Below are 17,259 nucleotides of genomic sequence, written 5' to 3'. Positions count from 1 at the left end.
GGCCTGGATGCAGGAATGGTGACAGAATGATGGGAACTGGTGATGATTTTCAGGTATTGGATGTGCATTTGCCTTGGTGGAGAAGACTGGGAGAGGAGCAGTATGTCAGCATTCAGGTGCAGGACACAGAAAGTCTCCCAGACATTTTAAGCAGAAAGCAATTAAATGGGGTAAGTAGATGCATACAAAATCTCCAGGATGTCTGGAGGAGGAGAAGTGGCTTCCAGAGCAACATGATTTACATGGGTCACCAAGGGAACCACTATTTAGCCACAACCAGGAAGATGGTGATTGAAGAATCCACTGTCCCACCTGCTGACTCCAGTAACACACTGCACCTGCAGAGTGAAGGCCTCACGTGTCTCTCTTCCACTTAATTCCATTCCAAATCCAAGTCTTGTGCAAGCACATCTGATGGATGGAACATCAATTTCATCGGGAAACCTAGCAGCAAGGGAATCTGGTAAATGTAGATTTAAAAAAAAAAAACACAAAAAAACTGTGTAGATTCTATCCAAAACAGTCCAAAGGACAGGAAAAGGAAGGTAGAACAGAAGGTAAGTGAGCTAATCTACTATTTGGGCCATAGGCAGGTTTGGGGTGGCCTGGGGGTTGGAATCAAGTGTTCTGATTGGGAAACTTTATGTTTGACTTCAGTGCTAGCATCACAGGGCTGGGTTTCCCACTGCCCCATCTCAATTCAGTCATGGATGCGGGGCTTTCCTTTCTATATACCACCTCTTGCTTGACACCAAGGGGTTCTAGGGGCCTGGAGCTAATGAAAAGTTGGGTGTTTGCCCAAGGGAAAGTTCAGAATGGACTCAGCAAAGGTTGGAGGTTCACTTCTGCTGGATGATCCATGAGTACTCGGCTGGCACCACCAGTGGACCACCCTCTTGGCAGCCCTGAGAAGAGTTAATGGGTCTCCTTGGCACAGGGGGTGTCCAGGCATCCCTCCTTGAATGGCGATGGTGGTCCCCAGGTGGTGGCATGGCATCCACTGGCTCCTTGGCCCTGGCTTTGAAGGAAGTGCAGAAGTTCTTGCCTGCTGACCTGCTTCTCTCTGATGGTCCCCCCAGCCTGGCCCCCTTGTCCCTGGCCCGATGGACATTCTTCTAGATCACCACCCTCCCTTTCACCTTTCCCTCTTCCAGAACAGGGGACTCTCATCCACAGAGTTGATCCCTGGCACAGAGTTGGTCTTTTTCAATTATGTTTCTAATTCAATTATGTTTTTCAATTATGTTTCTAATCCCTTGGTATGGCTTAACTCTATGCCCAGCTTACTTCAGTCCTGCCTTTTTAAAACATGTATAGGTTAAGTTATACTAGTTGCTATAACAAAAAACTCTGAAAATTCAGTGGCTTAACCTGAATCATGCCACAGTCTGATGCAGAAGGTTCTCTTTCAGGTGGTGACTCAAGGACCCAGGACCTTTCCATTCCTGGTTCCAGCAACTTCAACACGAGGGTTCCAAGTTTACCCTGGAGGTTGTCTCCATGATAGCCAGCCAGAGGTGAAAAGAACATGGAGGCCAGGTCTGGAGTTGTCCTATGCCACTCCTGCCCATCCTCCATTGGCCAGAACTCAGTCACATGGTCACACATGCCTGCAAGGGGATCTGGGAAATGTAGTCTGGCTGGATACCCAGGAGGCAGAGGAAAGCATTTTGTTGAACTCGTGGGGGCCTTTCCCACAGTGAATTCCGGGAGTGTTTTCTTCTCACAACAAAATTCAGCTCCTGCAAATCAAAAACTTTGGCTTTCAGACTGCTTTTCCTGAGGTGAGCACTAAGAGCCCTTTCTGGAAGCAAAGTAAAACGCTAAAAAACAGGTTACTTCCTGCTCTACAAGTCCCTCCTACAGTCATGCTAATTCTCCTTGTAGTTAGGCGAATGCCCCCAACTAAACAGGAAAGGGTCACATTCCCCTTCAAGGGGGTGTAGAAAAGAAAAGAAAAATGTCTCACTAGACAAGGCTTTCAGAATTCTCACTTAAAAATGTATCTTTGATTCATTGGTCCCGGACTTTGAAAGTCTTTGCACGGTAGGATGTTGGAGCTAGAAGGGGCAGCAGAGGTCTGCTTTGGAATCGGGGTGGAGGGAAAGAACACTTGAGTTCTTGCACAAAGTCACACTCTCCCTGAGCCACAATTTTCTTTGGTATAACATGAAGATAATGACCTCTCCTTCATGCTATCATTAGAGGTAATGATGCACATTAAATAACGGACATTAAAATGCTTAGCCTAGTAATTGTCGTGAGCACCCAATAGATTTTGGGTTGAATTTAGTCCAGCCCATTCATTTCTCATTTCCCATTTCCCATTCTAGCACTTGTCATGGTCTACTGGGATTGCTGGCTTACATGTCTGCCTCCCCAGCTGGTTGGACAGGACCACGAGTTCTCATCTCTATACCACGACATTCAACATGCACAGAAGCTACTCAACTGATGTTTCCCGCTGAACGCAGGAGCTCAGGGGAACCATCCAAGGTCACCAAGGCAGATCTGGCTGGAGCCTGGCTCAGCACATCCAGCTGCCATTACACTGAGCTGCCTCCAATACATACCATTTTGTTGGCAAATACTGCATTTCACTCTAGGAGACATGGTCTGAGCTCAGAGTTTGTCACGGGTGAAATGATACCTCATGAGCGATTGACATCCATCTTTGGGGTTATTCAGCATCTCCAAGGGTTGGCATGCATCTCCCTGAGAACCAATTGGGATGAGCCCCACTGAAATTCCTCACTTTCCCTGAGCCCACAGACCAATCTCCCTGATGAATTATTTTAAATGCCTCCCTTCTTGATAGCTTCAGAATTATTAGATTTCTTGTCCGTTCTTCCTCATTGGCTCAGAGTATATCTGGGTGATTCTTCTTTTTTAATCCCATAGACTGAAAAACATTTCAAATCCAAATGCTCCTCCCCATACCCAAGGCTGGGACTTCAGTTTTGGGCTCTCCAGTCTTTCCCGGCCACAGAGCCGGACTCATGCCCCACAGTGTGCTCAGGAGCTTTCATCCCAGGGTTGCTTGTTACTGCAGCACAACTTGGCCTAGCTGACTGGACACCAGTAACTGTTGGTGTGAAAAGCTTCATTTGTGCATACAGTCGTCGAAGGCTGGTAGGGGTCTGCAGGCCACCTCTCTGGGCCTCAGTTTCTCCATCGGTAAACTGGGGAATTCTCACTTCCTAGAATATCGTGAGAATCCCAAGAGAGTCTAAATGAGGCACCAGGGACAGTGCTCGGTCTGCAATCGGTGCTCAATAAATGTTGACTTAACGATTACTGTTCAGAAAGCAACAATGCTTCCTCCTGTGTATATAGGGCTCTAGAGTTTGACAAGTGCTGAGGAGCTGTCATTTGCTTCCAGCTGAGCCCGGAGCCTGTGAGGGCCGGTCAAGGAGCCAAAGGGCCTCGGATTCAGAGATGGGGAAGTGGAGCTCACAGCCCCATGGTGGTAGGGGCACAGCTGAGCAGGGCTCTGCTAGGGAGCCTGAGATCTTTCTGCAGTTCTCTGAAGAGAGAGACTGACCAGCCCTTTGTGAGGGAAAATAGGACTTTTGTGATTGCTCATTGGGAGCAGAAACTGTGTTCTCGGGGCCAAGTGCAGCACCTGGCTTGTAGGAGTAGGCCCTGCATGAAATTTGTTGAATGAATGAATGAATGAATGAGGGCTCTGTAATGTGACTGCGACAACAGTGGTGGATCATGAAAAAGCAGGTTTTTGCTTACTATTACTTACCCCACAACTCCTGAACACTGGGCATTGAGCCCAGCTGAGCTCGCAGCCACTGATGAGTGGGATTGCTCCCACTTCGCAGATGAGAAAATTAATGCTCACAAAGGTTAAATAACCTGCTTCACCCACAAAGCAAGGGAGCAGAGCGTCTGGGATTGGGTTCAGGTCTGAGTGATGCTCATCACACTTCTCGAATCCCCCAGAGGCTATGCAGTGGGAACTTCATAGCTTCAGGGCCCTGTTTTCCTTACAACTAGTCACCCAACTCATAGAAACATACAAATCTGTACTGTTTCTACCAGCGTTACAACTGCCAACAGGAAAAGCCCAGTTTCCATGACTTCTGAGAAATAATAGACTGCAGGTCACAGATAAAGTTTTAAAAACAACTGCCCAAGGTGACAATCATTTCCAATTATTTACTGTCTTTCCCATAAGAGGAGTCTATTCCCCTACTTGACTTGCCTTGGACAATGAAATGCGCGTGGAAGGGACAAATGCCACTCCTGAGAGGGAACGGTAAGGACCTTCACACGATTTGGCCAGCTCTGCTACAAGACTGGCATGTTCTGGAGCGGGAGGGGCTGCAGCTTCTCCGGTGTTCCAGAATAAAGAGGACACAGCCCAGAACCACAGAGGCCCACAGTGGAGAAAAACAGGAGCTTCTCTGCTGCAGCCACTGAGCTCTCGGGGTTACCTGTTACTGCAGCCCGACTTGGCCTTAGCTGGGTGCTGGGCCTGGCGTCATCACTTCCTGGATTTTCAGGAGCTCAGTGCAGTCCTTCATGGTGTTGGAGGGAAAACTGCTTTCCTCAGGCCCCCATTATCAGTTTCCACCTGCTGCAACCTTCATCTACCCAGCTCTGACAAGATAATATTACACCTACGTCTCTGCACCCCTGAATCAGGGCCTGGGTCTTGACATTCTCTGCCTCCCCCAGGGCCCGACTGCAGCCAGGGGCTGGCAGAATGGGGCATGGGCGTGAGCTCTGGAACCACACTCGGGCCTGCACCCCACGCTGCCCCTTCCCACCAGCCTCATGGCCACGGAACCAAATGGATTAGCCAATAATTCCAAGTCCTAATGCCCAGAACCTGCGTGTTACCCCATGAGAGAAAAGGGGCTTTTGTGGATGCAGCTAAGTGAAGGACTCTGAGGTGGGCACCCATTCCTGGATTATCTGGTGGACCCAATGTCATTGCAAGGGTCTTTCTAAGAGAGAGGAGGGCAGAGTCAGAATCACAATCAGAGGAGAAGGCAAAGTGATGGTGGGAGCAGAGGCTGGGTGGTCTCGGAAGATGGGGGAGCAGCCCGAGCCAAGCAGGAGGGGTGGCCGCGCAAAGCTCAAGAAGGAAGGAAACAGGTTCTCCCCAGGAGCTTCCAGAAGAAACCAGCCCTGCCGATGCCTTGGCTTTAGCCCAATGAAACTAATTTCAGACTTAGGAGCTCCAGCACTGCAAGAGAATACATTTGAGTCCGTTTTAAGCCACTAAACTTGTGGTCATTCATTACAGCACCGATAGGAAACCAGTACAGTTGGGATTCGGTTTGGCTGTGAGTGAAAGAAAATCCCAAACAACGGTAGCTCAAACAAAGATTTCTATGCAGTTCTGGAGGTAGGTGGTCTGGGGCCAGATGGCGGGGGAGCCCCACGGAGCCCCCAGGGCCTCAACCCCATCCAGCCCCTGGCTGCACCACCCTAAGTGGGGCCCTTATCCTCATGGTCCAAGACGGTTACGTCCACATACCAGGCAGCAGGGGGGAGGAAGGGACAAAAAAAAAGGCAGGGTGAGGAGTGTGCACCAGCCTTCCCTGATGGAAGGCGGCTAGAAGCTGCCACGCAACACTTCTGCTCACCTCCCTCTTGCCAGAAGTAACGACAGGGCCTCGCCTCCCCAGCCAGGGAAGCAGAACAGTGGAGTTCTCACTCTGAGCAGACGCGGGCCTGGATGAAATTTTTATCACACTGGAAGAAGGGGAGAAGGAATGTTGGGAATAATCCATATCTCGGCTTTATCTCACTTACCTGAGCCTGAGTCCGTAGGGAGTGTGCTCGCTCGGAGGAACAAAGCAACCCTGCTTCCCTAGGGCTCCAGCAAAGAACGCTTTGCTTTCCTCACAGAAGGAGAGGCGTCTGGTTGCTGGGGTAGTGCAGTCAGCTCAGAGACAGCTGCACTGGAGGGCTGGTTTCCAGCCTCATACGTGTGGCCTGGTGGACAGAAGGCCTCTGAGGCCTCCAACGTCAGTTTTGCACATGAGGCAGGAAGAAGGATGAAGGGGTCTGTCATCATTTGTCAGGGCTGCTGTCAAAAATGCCATGGACTGGGCGGCTTAAACAAGAAGGTGTTGTCACAGCTTTGGAGACTAGAAGCCCAAAATCACGGGGTTGGAGGCCCTTGCTTTTGCTGAAGTCTGTGGTGTTCTGGTGGTGGCTTGCTGGCCATAGACTGTCGTGGGCTGAATCATGTTCCCAAAGACATGCTCTTCCTAAGTCAAGTGGTGGGAACCCCTTGCAAATAGGGTCTTTGAAGATCCTATTAAGATGAAGCGAAACTCAATCAGGGTGGACCTTAATCCATTATTAGAGGAGATTTGGACATGGGGGTAGGCGAAAGGAGGAGATGGAAGGAGGCAGAGATGAAGTGAGGGATTGCCGGCAAGCCACCCCCAGAACGCTACAGACTTTGGAGAAAGGAGGACCCATGGGCACCTTGGTTTCAGATTTCCAGCCTCTCAAATGGTGAGCCAATAAACTCCTGTGGTTTAAGCCAACTGGTCTGTGGTTTGGGTACAGCAGCCCTGGGAACCCAAGACAGGCACTGCCAGCCACGGATGTCCCTTTTCAATGGGAAAGCAAGCGCTTTCCAGCAGAGACACCCAGGAAATCTGCATGTCACACTCATTGGCCAGGACTGGGTTTCATGGTCCCCCTAGCTGCAAGGGAGGCTGGACACCACCAAGGAGTTACCTTTCCAGAAGGTAAATGGGGAGAGGGAGCTGTGGTTCGGGTGCTGGGCAATGAGCCAACCCCCAGCGTCTGGCCCAGCACCTCAGTTACGTCATTTGGAAGATAGAGGAAAAATAATATTGACCACTTGGGATTATGGTGAAGACCAGAAGTGAGATAACAAGTTTGTCTGGCATCTCACTGGGGCTCAGTCAGTGGCAATATTGCTAAATCTGTGTCTCCAACCATTTCCCTACCTCCTGCCCTGTCTTTTACCAACCAAAAAGGATTTGGTTTTGGAAAGTAGGCAAAGAAGCATAAACAGAACTAATCAATGTGCATGTGTTTGATACACCTTGTTAGTGAGGTTTCCACTTGATTTGCCTTCAGGTCTTGGGAGAGTGTAACTCTATCCTCCAGCTCTCTAGACTCTGGAGAGCTGCCGTGTGACAGGGTGGGGACAGCCCCGGCTTTGGCGTAAGCTGTACTTGGTTTGGGTCTGTGCTTAATGGCCTCGTGCCCCACCAGGCTGCAGAGGTGACACTCAGCTTCATCGTCTGTAAAATGGCATCATAGTGCTGACCCCACAGGTTGCTGTGAAGCTGGAAGTGACCTCAGCACGTGCCTGGAACCCCATAAACCCCAAATCACGCTGGTTCTCACACTCCTGACATCAGAAAACCGGAGTAAGTCATGTCCCCCAACACTGCTGCATCCTGGTGTGGGTGAGGAGGAGGGCCTGCCACGCAAAGGGGCTCCGTTCCAGTTGGAAGTGTCCTGGGGCATCTGGGTCCCCTGGCTGAAAGGTGACCCAATCATTAATGGAAGCTCCGGAGACGAAAGCTAAGGCATAATCCACCCCTGAATGCATTCAGAAGGAGCAGATAATGGGACAATAAAATTAATCTTGTAGAAAAACACAATTAGCTGTAACATTTATAAATCTCATCTCCTTAGACATGGAGCGAAGCGGGGGAGCGACGCATGCCTGGGACGCTCACAGCTCAGCTTCCCATTTTGCATGGATGGACACATCTTTCACTGGGAAAATATTTTCGTTTCACATCCATGGGTCATGGCTGGAGGCTTCAAAATGCTTTCTGGCAGCCAAGATGACCCAGGGAACAAGGTGTACGGCATGGCCTCTGCAGCTTTCCCCGCCCCACGTTTCTCGCCTGTCCAAGTGGCTAGGAGGTGACTGAGGCACCATTTATGAGAACGCACCCCAGGGGGCTCTGGGGTGGGCCTGGGGGCCCTTCTGCCCTCCCCAGCTCACAGGCCGGTGAGGGGGAAGGATGGCGCATGCACAGATATCTGAGCCAGGACAGACCCACCCCCAAACTCCCACCTCCCAGCTGTGTAACCTAGAGCAAGAGCTCAGCCTCAGTTTCCCCCTAAGTAACACATAGCTTATAAGGGCCACACACACCACCCCACCCCACCCCCCACTCCCACGGCGACAAAGTCTGCAGGGCCTCTGGCTCGGGCTGGTCGGGGTGGGCTCAGTCCCTGGGAGCTGTGAGGCCCTCACTGCAAGGAAATGGCCATTACTGGGCACGTGTCATGCTCCAGATTCCAGGAGCTGCAGGGGACTTGACAGCATCTCACTGGATTCTCACAGTGACCCTCATCTTTCAGAGGAGAGGATGGGGGGCTCAGAAAAGCGACATGCCTTACTCACAGATGGTGAGAGGCCTGGTCCAGGCTGGGGTCCCGGCCGGGCTGGCTTTCCAGCCTGAGCTCCCTCCTGCAGCGTCGTGCTAAGGGAGCCATGGCGACGGAAGCGGTGAGGTCGGCTGGTGGGGCCGATGAAGGGAAGGCTGCTTCCGATCTGAAATCCAACTTCTCCTCTGCTCACCCGGCCGGAGGTCCACGCTGGCTTTCCTCCGAGTTTTATTCCCCGGCTCCTTCCAACTCTGTGATACCATCCAACCCAAGCAGGAGGTGGGGGCCTCCCTGACACACCTCTGGCGCCTCTCTTGGTGTGCGACACACACAGGCACACGCACGTGCACACAGAAACATAGTGCATACATACACACATGGGCGTGTGAGCACACAGCCACAAAATCGCCACGTCAGTCTGCATGAGCTGGGCTCACAGGGGAAAAGCCCGAGGCGGTGGGACCGACCCCTTGGGTCTAAGGCCAGGCTCTGCCCCTTATCTAGGATGAGTCAGTTTCCCCATCTGTAAAATGGGCCTAATGAGACTATCTATGGCACAGGCGCGTGGTACGTACAGTATTTTACTATGTTGTGTGTAAAGCCTTATTACAGTGCCTGTCACATAAGGGCTATAAAAATATTAGCTTTTAGTTTATTTATTTTTATTTTATTTTAATATTTTTATTTTTAGTATGCCTCAGAATTATTCTTGGCCCTTCCCTCTCCCTTCTCCTTTCTCCCCCCACCACTGCTCCACCCATTTTACCCCCGACCATCTCTTTTTTTTTAAACTGAGATATAATTCACATACCGTAATATTCACATTTTAAAGTACACTGGTTTCCAGTATGTTCACAAGGTGGTGCAGCCATCACCACTGTCAATTATCAGAACATTTTCATCAACACCCAAGGAACTCCAGACCCAGCAGCCCTCACCCCAGCCCCGGCCCAGCCCCCAACAACCATGAATCTGCTTTCTGACTCCTGGGGTTTGCCTAGTCTGGATGTTTCATTTAAGTGGAATCATGCAGCTTTTTATGACTGACTTCTCTTGCTGAGCATGTTTTCAAGGATTGCCCATATTGCAGCCCGCCAGTACTTTGTTGCTTTTTTAATGGCCGAATAATATTCCATTGTATGAACAGAGCACATTTTGTTTATCCCTTCATCCATTGAACCTAGAAAACACTATACCAAGTGAAATAAGCCAGACACAAAAGGACAAATAGTATATAATTCCACTTATAATGATCTAGAAGAGGCAAATTCATAGTGACAGAAAGAACAGAAGTTACCAGGGGCTGGGAGCAGGGGCCATGGGGAGTAATCACTTAATAAGTAAAGTTTCCATTGGTGGTGATGACAAATTTTAGAACTAGGTGGTGGTGATGGCTGCATAACACTGCAAATGTAATTTATGCCACTGAATTGCATGCTTAAAAATGTTTTTAAAATGGTCAACTTATGTTATATAGATTTTTCCACAACAAAAAAAAGACAAAAAATATGATAGATTAAAATATAAAGGGCAAATGCATTAAGGAAGCTATTTGATCTGTAGAGCTCCCTTCCTCCTTTTTGCGGCATCATTCTGGTGGGTTTGGTGAGTCGGTTTCCCCGATCCCCGTGGATTCGAACCAGTACCTTGGAAAGGGGTGACGAGGTCCCAGAGATGCTGACGAAGCAGGCGTGATGACCGAATGAGCCCCGAGCCCAGGCACCGTCAGTGTGGAGTGGGGGTTTGGGATGGGGGTGGGGTGGGGGAGTCCCCACACTTGGCTTCTGGCTGAGCTCAGGGGCTGAGTGCACAAGGGCAAACACGTTCTGCAAGAAGAGGTCAAATTATTTTCAGTATCCTCTGTTTCAGAAGGCAGGGAAACATGTCTGGCATCTTAGAATGGGTTTCGTCCAAAATGAGGGGGAAAAAATTAATCTCTGGAAAATCCGCTTAGGGGACTCCCCATCCCCTATTCCCCAGGGAGACCAGAAAATGAGGGCAGCCTGCCTGACAGAGCCAAGGGTATAAATTATGGATGTCACAACAACCAAAACGCCATGTCAAGATGGCCAGAAGTCATAGGGCTTCCCAGAGCCTGGGGATCGATGCTGGCCCAGGGACCATGTACTAATTTCACCCCCACCATGGCCACCAAACCCCCAAGGAAATGCCCGTCAGCTCATCGGCTGAGCGACCCAGAACGCGGCTCGGCCTTTTCCTGTGCAATCTCCGGCGTGCTCCGGAAAGCTGATGAGTTTTAGACACTCTCCCAGGGACCCTGGCTCCATAAAGCGTGGAATGAATTGCACTCATCTATCTGCAGGGGTTTTAAAAGTTCAATAATTAATTCAAGCACACAGTGGTATTATTGTTATTTGAATCTGGCTTTTCTGCAGTTTTTATTTTGGCAAAGCACTTTTATAATCATTTACCAGTTAAATAATTTAATACGAGTTATTGCTATAAGCTAGAAACCTGCTGTTTGGTGGGTGCTGGGTGGTATTGGAAGGTTTATGAAAAAAGCAGGGGGAGGAAGGAAGAAGACGGCAGCATAGAGAGGAGTGGAAGTTAGTTAGTTCCCCCGGAACAACTAATAAACAACCAGGAACGATTAGTAAATAATCTGGAATAACTGCTGAGGGAAAACTGTGACTGTCCACACGTCATACCCCAACCTGGATTAGGAGGAATGCCAGCGATCACAGCATAAAATCTGTAAGTAAAAACTGTGAACCAGAGCCGAGAACCCCCTTCTGCCATGGCAGCCCGAACGGCAAAGCTTTGCTGTCATAGAGAGCAGCACTCTCTAAAAAGTGAACATAGCTCAGCTGAGCTCCAACTGAGGTTTTTTTTTTTTTAGTTCAGTTTTATTGAGATATATTCACATAGCATACAATCATCCATGGTGTACAATCAGCTGTTCACAGCACCATCATATAGTTCATCACCCCATCTATTTTTGAACATTTTCCTTACACCGGAAAGAGTAAGAACAAGAATAAAAAATAAAAGTAAAAAAGAACACCCAAATCATCCCCCCCATCCCACCCTATTTTTCATTTAGTTTTTGTCCGCATTTTTCTACTCATCCATCCATACACTGGATAAAGGGAGTGCGAACCACAAGGTTTTCACAATCAAGCTGTCACCCCTTATAATCTACATTGTTCTACAATCGTCTTCACGAGTCAAGACTACTGGGTTGGAGTTTGGTAGTTTCAGGTATTTACTTCTAGCTATTCCAATGTATTAAAACCTAAAAAGTATTATCTATATAGTGCGTAAGAATGTCCACCAGAGTGACCTCTTGACTCCATTTGAAACCTCTCAGCCACTGAAGCTTTATTTCATTTCATTTCACACCCCCCTTTCAGTCAAGAAGATGTTCTCAATCCCACGATGCTGGGTCTAGATTCATCCCCGGGAGTCATATCCTGCGTTGCCAGGGAGATTTACACCCCTGGGAGTCAGGTCCCACATAGGGGGGAGGGCAGTGAGATCACCTGCCAAGGTGGCTTAGTTAGAGAGAGAGAGGGCCAAATCTGAGCAACAAAGAGGCAGTCAGGGGGAGACTCTTAGGCACAATTCTAAGCAGGTTTAGCCTCTCCTTTGCAGTAACAAGCTTCATATGGGCCAGCCCCAGGACAGAGAGCCCAGCATGTCAAACCTTCAGTCCCAATGTTTGTGAGAACATCAGCAACAATCCAGATGAGGAAGTCCAACACCTCTGCAGCCTCCCCCAGCTCCTCAGGGGGGCCCCGAATATACATTTTTATTCTCCACCACATTACTTTGGGATATATCCAACTGAGGTTCTAATTAACAAATGTTGACTGCTCAATACAAGCTATGAATCCCCAACCATCAGAGGCTTTTAGTGACAGTTGATCTTGGAGAGCCGGTGGACCTCTCTGGGAGGGAGGGGGAGCCCAGAGGACCAGGTGCTATCTCTGGCTGATGGGCAAAACTGAGGGTGCCACAGACTGGCCCTGAAGGGGGGCTTTCAGTCCCTTTTTTGGCTCAGTGGAGAAAGCCTCAGCCATTTTCAGCTCCCAGTGCTCTGACTCAAACAAGAGTGGAGATGGCAGAGCCTGAGAGACTCTTCAAACGCAAATGATATCTCCCTAGGGGTGTATATTCCCTAAGGGGAAAGACGTGGTGCCAAGCTCTATTACCCACCTTCCATTCAGAACCAGAGCCCAGAGACTGGGGGAAAATGGCCACAGGCCACACCTCCTGACACCAGTCAGGAGTGTCAGGCTGACAGGCACCACCTGCTGGGCAGAAAAGCACAATGACTTGAATCCTAACAGGGTGTGTCAATCTTCTAAGACACACCCTCAGGGAAACTTGATACTATTGCCTCCTTCTGAGATGTGAGCCTGTTCTGGTCTGGGAAAACCTGGTTGGGGTAACCAAGGAAACCAGATGCCTAGACAATAGAAAACTACAACCTACACTAAGAAAAATGAAGTTATGGCCCAGTAAAAGGAAAAAACTTACACTTCAACTGAGATACAGGAATTGAAACAACCAATGCTAAATCAATTCAAAAAGTTTAGGGAAGATATGGCAAAAGAGATGAAGTATATAATGAAAACACTGGTTGTACATAAGGCAGAAATCAAAAGTTTGAATAAACTACTGGTAGAATCTATGGAAATGAAAGGCACAACACAAGAGATGAAAGACACAGTGGAGACATACAACATCAGATCTCAAGAGGCAGAAGAAAACACTCATAAACTGGAGAACAAGAAACCTGAAAGCTTACACACAAAAGGTTAGAGAAAGAATGGAAAAATATGAGCAACTTCTCCAGGAATTGAATGACAACATGAAACGCAGAAATGTATGTGTCATGGGTGTCCCAGAAGGAGAAGAGTAGGGAAAAGGGGCAGAAGCAATAATAGAGGAAATAATCAATGAAAACTTCCCATCTCTTAGGAAAGACATAAAATTACAGATCCAAGAAGCACAGCATACCTCAAACAGAATAGATCTGAAAGGGCCTAAGCCAAGACACTTAACATCAGATTATCAAATGTCAAAGATAAAGAGAGAATCCTGAAAGCAGCAAGAGAAAAGTCATCCATCACATACAAAGGAAGCTTGACAAGACTATGTGGGGATTTCTCAATAGAAACCATGGCGGCAAGAAGGAAGTGGGGTGATATATTTAAGATACTTGAAAGAGAAAAACCACCAACCAAGAATCCTATATCTGGCAAAACTGTCCTTCAAATATGAGAGAGAGTTTAAAATATTCTCTGACAAACAGACAATGACAGAGTTTGTGAACAAGATACCTGCTCTACAGGAAACACTAAAGGGAGCACTACAGACAGATAGGAAAAGACAGGAGTGAGAGGTTTGGAACACAATTTTGGGAGATAGTAGCACCGCAATGTAAGTACACTGAACAAAGATGACTGTGAGTATGGTTGAAAGAGGAAGGTTAGGAGCATGTGGGACACCAGAAGGAAAGAGGAAAGATAAAGACTGGGACTGTAGAACTCAGTGAAACCTAAGGTGCTCAACAATTGTGATAAAATGTACAAATATATTTGTACATGAGGGAGAACAAATGAATATCAACATTGCACGGTGTTAAAAATAGGGTGGGATTGGGGGAAAATACAATCAATGCAAACTAGAGATTATAATTAAGAGAAACATTGTATTATGCTTCCTTTAATATAACAAAGACAATATACCAATGCTAATTGCATATGGCTAGGGGGACATAGGGGAAGGGTATGGGACTCCTGGCATCGGTGATGTTGTCTGACTCTTCATTCTACTTTAGTTTAATGCTGTCTTTCCTTTTGTTGCTTCCTAGCTGTCATGTTTTTATTTATTTTTTTCTCTTTCTCTTTTGTCTCTGTACTGTCTTTGACTCTTCCCCCTTCTTTGTGGAAGAAACAGAGATGTCCTTACATTGATAGTGGTGATGGTGGTAAATACATTAATATGTGACTATACAGGGAAACATCAATTGTTTACTTAGGATGGAATGTATGGTGTGTGTGCCGGTTTGAATGTATTGTGTCCCCCAAATGCCATTATCTTTATAGTCTTGTGGTGTAGACGTTTTGGTGCTGGTTAGATTTGCTTGGAATGTGCCCCACCCAGCTGTGGGTGATGATTTTGATGGGATGTTCCCATGGAGGCGTGGCCCCGCCCATTCAGGGTGGGCCTTGATCAGTGGAGCTATATAAATGAGCTGACTCAGAGAGAGGGAACCGGGTGCAGCTGGGAGTGATGTTTTGAAGAGGAGCAAGCTTGCTAGAGAGGAACGTCCTGGGAGAAAGCCGTTTTGAGGCTGGAGCTTTGGAGCAGACGCCAGCTGCCTTCCCAGCTAACAGAGGTTTTCCGGACACCATTGGCCATCCTCCGGTGAAGGTACCTGATTGCTGAGGTGTTACCTTGGACGCTTTGTGGCATTAAGACTGTAACGATGTAGCAAAATAAACCCCCATTTTATAAAAGCCTAACCATCTCTGGTGTTTTGCATTCTGCAGCATTAGCAAACTAGAACAGTGTGTGAACAAAACTGTCTTAAAAACAATGGGTTGATGAAGAAACCTTGAGGGCACTATATTCAGTGAAATAAGACAGACACGTGAGGACAAATATTGCAGGGTCCCACTGATATGAACTAATTATAATATGTAAACTCATAGACATGAAATATAAGTTACCAGGATATAGAATAAGGTTAAAGAATGGGGAGTGGTTGCTTATTATGAGCAGAATGTTCAACTAGGGTGAATTTAAATGTTTGGAAATGGACAGAGGTGACGGTAGCAAGTTTTGAGAATAACTAACAGTGCTGAATGGTGTGTGAATGTGGTGGAAACGGGAAGCTCAGAGTCACGTATGTCACCAGAAGGAAAGCTGGAGGTTAAAAGATGGGAATGTATAAAACAGTGACTCTTATGGTGGACAATATCTGTGATTAACTGTACAAATCTTAGAAATCTCTCTCATGAATTAGAACAAATATATGATGCTATAACTAGAAGTTAATAATAAAGGGGGCATATAGGAAAAAAATATATACCTATTACAAACTATATACTACAGTTAGTAGTATTTTAATAGTCTTTCATCAACAGTAATACAGGTACTATACCAATACTATGAATCAACGATGAGGGGAGGTTAGGGGTATGGGAGGATTTGAGTTTCCCTTTTTTGTCTTTCTTTCTTTTCTGGAGTAATGAAAATGTTCTGAAAATTGAAAAAAAATTGTGGTGATGGATGCACAGCTGTATGATGGTACTGTGGGCCATTCATTGTACACTTTGGATCTTTGGATATTGTATGGTATGTGAGCAATCTCAATAAAAAAATAAAAAATTAATTTAAAAAAAGCAAAAAAAAAAAGACGGGGGAAGCATGGAATTAAATTATATGGCCCTTGTCATTTATTCCCCAGGTAACGGGCAATAGCTGCTTGACCTCGACATGCTCTTGATAATTTTGACTCTGATTTATGCTGGACCAATCTTATCACCATGACAGCAAACCAAATGAGAGTGGGATTATTAAAAAGTATATATGTTTATTTTTTATTAGAGGAATTTTTGGGTTACAGAAAAATCATGTGGAAAGTAGAGTTCTCCTACACTCTCCCACCACTCCCAGTTTCCTCTATTACTTTAACATTTTACATTAGTGTGGTGACTTTGCGACAACAGATGAGCCATTATGATTTTAATTATATTATTGACCGTGGGCCATAGTTTAATTAGGGTTCACTGCTTGTGCTGTACAGTTCTATGGGTTTGTAAAAGTTTTTATCCTGGTAATGTATATAAAATATAAAATTTCCCATTTTACCCACTTTCAAGTATTCAGTTCAGTGGTGTCACATTCACAGCGTCGTGCTAGCATCACACCCATCTATTACCCAAACTTTTGTATCGCCGAGAGGGGGGCTTTGGAGCTGGAGAGGAACTGAGTTTTCATTCTGGTCCAAATCCTTCAGTTTACAGAGGGGGAAACTGAGGCCCAGGAAGGGCCATCCTTTGCCTAAGGTCACAACCCTGTTAGAAGGACAACTGGCACAAACGCAGGCCGGCATGGCCCAGGGGGTAACAGTCAAGCTTGGGGGGTCTCCCTCTCCCCCTTTCGGGCCTAAGTAGAGCTCAGTTCAAGGAGGAGAAATCGAGGCAAAGCTAGGTTCTCAGGTGCCAGGGCATGAGTACGGGCCAGGTCTGGAATTGGGGCAGAGCGGGGTGGAGGGCTGCATTTTGGGGTGGGCGTCTACAAAACAGGCCACGCTTTGAAGTTCACAAAGGGTCTGGTTTTTCTCCCTTCTGCCAACACAGCTTTGCAGCTTCATCTTAATAAACACATATCATACCAGCCATTTACCATCCAAGCCTCAGCTGCCTCATCTGAGAGAGGGGACGGTGACGGATTCTACCCTAGAGGGTGGCTCAGCGGATTATGTAGGGGAAAAGCTTATGAAGCACTTTGGCGCTTTGTCAGCCTTCTCTGCAGTTAGCTATTATCAGGGCAGCCGCTTCCACTAATTACTCTGGTTCCTTTATCTGTGAAATGGGTATAACATATCTGCTCCTGCCATTTCAGAACTTTTGTGATGCTAAAAAAAAAAAAAAGATAATGGAAGGGAAAGTATTTCACTGTCCTCATCTTTCTTCACTCCTAGGGTTTCAAGGGAGGAGTTTCCTCCTTAAGGCTCTAGGGAGGGTCCAGCAAAAAAAAAAAAAAAAAAAAAAAAAAAAAGGCTCACCTAGTTCCCTACCAGGATGCCAAGAGGCTGCAGACAGCATGCCCAATGGGGCTCCTTTGGGGAGGTTTTGTTTCAAGGGGGTTGTTTGCAAAGGTGAGAGGACACACCTGCCCCTGGGCTCAGGCTGG

This window comes from Choloepus didactylus, chromosome 3, assembly GCF_015220235.1.
Source record: "Choloepus didactylus isolate mChoDid1 chromosome 3, mChoDid1.pri, whole genome shotgun sequence".
NCBI classification, from domain to species: domain Eukaryota; kingdom Metazoa; phylum Chordata; class Mammalia; order Pilosa; family Megalonychidae; genus Choloepus; species Choloepus didactylus.
This window is presented reverse-complemented; position numbering follows the sequence as displayed.